Source organism: Schistocerca cancellata, unplaced genomic scaffold, assembly GCF_023864275.1.
Source record: "Schistocerca cancellata isolate TAMUIC-IGC-003103 unplaced genomic scaffold, iqSchCanc2.1 HiC_scaffold_372, whole genome shotgun sequence".
In the NCBI taxonomy this organism is placed as follows: domain Eukaryota; kingdom Metazoa; phylum Arthropoda; class Insecta; order Orthoptera; family Acrididae; genus Schistocerca; species Schistocerca cancellata.
Genome location: NW_026046390.1, coordinates 47,501 through 50,000, shown reverse-complemented (window position 1 = coordinate 50,000; position 2,500 = coordinate 47,501). Strand labels below are relative to the sequence as shown.

Genomic DNA, 2,500 nt, shown 5'->3' with positions numbered 1-2,500 from the left:
TGTGCCTTAACCTAACCCACGTTGTGCCTTAACGTAACCCACGTTGTGCCTTAACCTAACCCACGTTGTGCCTTAACCTAACCCACGTTGTGCCTTAACCTAACCCACGTTGTGCCTTAACCTAACCCACGTTGTGCCTTAACCTAACCCACGTTGTGCCTTAACCTAACCCACGTTGTGCCTTAACCTAACCCACGTTGTGCCTTAACCTAACCCACGTTGTGCCTTAACCTAACCCACGTTGTGCCTTAACCTAACCCACGTTGTGCCTTAACCTAACCCACGTTGTGCCTTAACCTAACCCACGTTGTGCCTTAACCTAACCCACGTTGTGCCTTAACCTAACCCACGTTGTGCCTTAACCTGCTCTGTAATTGGCATATGACACGTTACATTAATCTAGTGTTGTCTAACCACAACCCTCTGAATATAGTTCGCTACTCGCACCGCCCACCCTCTTGTGTGTCGTTTCATGTTGAACACTTCGCAAGTGTTGCTTACTTTTTACATGCTCCCGCTGTACACTGTAATGTGGACAACTGCAGGATGTACATCGCCCCCCCCCCTCCACCCTGCCTTCGCACGCTGGTCGTTCAGGTGCTTGCGTGTTCAATGCCCTTCGCAGCTGTTCACTGGCATTCGCATGTCGAAGCGCTCAGTCTACGTCGTGGTACGGCCTGTGTCCACTGTCCGCTGATATCGTAAGCTTAATCCTCACATTGTACTGCACATAGGTCCGTATGTACTGAATGATACGCTGTGGCACATGTGTGACCGTACGACTGCGCCCAACAACAGCGAACCATACGGTCCAAATGTTGTGCACTCAGCCACGTGCCGTCTCCCCATAACAGCTACATTGCAGTGTGGTACGCCATAGAGACGTGTGGGAGTAACGGACGCCCTGGATGGCGATCAGCATGAGCCGTCTGTTGATGTAGTGGCGCGTGTATTCAAACGTAGTCGTCTCTTCTCACACAGTGTGATAGCATGGTGCACCGCGTTCCACATCTGCGACATGGTACAGATGCTGGTTGACAGTCGGTCTCGTAATGGACATCGCATACGTAGGGGGCCACCTCCCACGTGTTCTCTAGTCGTGCACATTTTGTTGCGTGTATGTGGGCAGACGTAGTGTGTCGTGACACCTAACAGACAGGTATGCAATAATCGTTGCATTTGCAAACTGGGATGGACGTCTACGTTTGCTGGTGACGTGACGCAACGCAAATGAACAACTGGTAAACCCATTGTGGTGCGGTTGTTGTTGCTGGAGGTAAATCAGTAAGGGCAAATCTGTGTGTGAAGCGATACGCGGCGGTGGCTGGGTGGGACCGTCCCCGGCCGGTGAGGGGGGGCCGCCCGGCGTGCTGGCCGCGCGGTGCGTGGGCGCACGCGCTACAGCCGGCTGGTGGGGGCGCCCAGTGGCAGGCGCGCCGGCCGACGGACGCGGCAGGCGGCGCAGCTGCGCGCCGGGGCACCCTGCGCGCGGCGCCGGGCGGCCAAAGTGGGTCCTCGCGGGCCCGGTGCGAAGCGCGGTGGACATCTGCAGTGTGCTGGTCCGACTGAGGACTGTGTGCGTTGAGGATGCGCCGCCGCCCGGCACTCGGCGCCGCGACGCCGTCTGCTGCTCGGTCGCCCCAGCGGTTCTCGCTGGTGGTTTGTATCGCAGTTGTGCAGACGTGTTGGCACGTGCGCTGTGCTGGGAGAGTTCGCTTCGGCACCCACGTGGGGCCTTTGCCCTTCTGTGGCGCTGGCGTTGGAGCTGCCGGTCACCGTAGGTGGCGCGTGTTGTCTCCCGCCGGCAATGCCACGACAGCACGCTCCCGGGCCTCTGTCGGCAGCGGCAAGCTCAGTTGGGAGCACGGGTGGTCGCACCTAAAGCGTCTACTCGCCTAACTCCGGGCGATTGCGCCTCTCTCGAACCCGACCAAGTACTTAGGACGGCGCTGCGCGCCGCCGGGACCTGAGAGGGTTTCGAGGTGTATTGTGCAGGGGAGCTCAGCCTCCTCCTGTTTGCAGAATAATTGAGCGGACGCTTGCGTGTTCGCGCGGGCCCCTGGGACACACTCCCGGGCGGCCGGCTGCTCAGCTCTAGTTGACGCAGCTCCCTGGTTGATCCTGCCAGTAGTCATATGCTTGTCTCAAAGATTAAGCCATGCATGTCTCAGTACAAGCCGCATTAAGGTGAAACCGCGAATGGCTCATTAAATCAGTTATGGTTCCTTAGATCGTACCCACGTTACTTGGATAACTGTGGTAATTCTAGAGCTAATACATGCAAACAGAGTCCCGACCAGAGATGGAAGGGACGCTTTTATTAGATCAAAACCAATCGGTCGGCTCGTCCGGTCCGTTTGCCTTGGTGACTCTGAATAACTTTGGGCTGATCGCACGGTCCTCGTACCGGCGACGCATCTTTCAAATGTCTGCCTTATCAACTGTCGATGGTAGGTTCTGCGCCTACCATGGTTGTAACGGGTAACGGGGAATCAGGGTT

At 56.9% G+C, this 2,500-nt stretch overlaps 1 non-coding gene across 1 annotated transcript in view; it reads left to right on the top strand.

The window, feature by feature from the left end:
• Positions 1-2,108: 2,108 nt before the first annotated feature.
• The window catches only part of LOC126119350 (small subunit ribosomal RNA), a 1,909-nt gene continuing 1,517 nt past the window's right edge, over positions 2,109-2,500 (top strand). Inside the window, exon 1 of the ribosomal RNA XR_007525858.1 lies at positions 2,109-2,500. This exon is cut by the window's right edge and continues 1,517 nt beyond it. This is a non-coding gene — a ribosomal RNA (small subunit ribosomal RNA).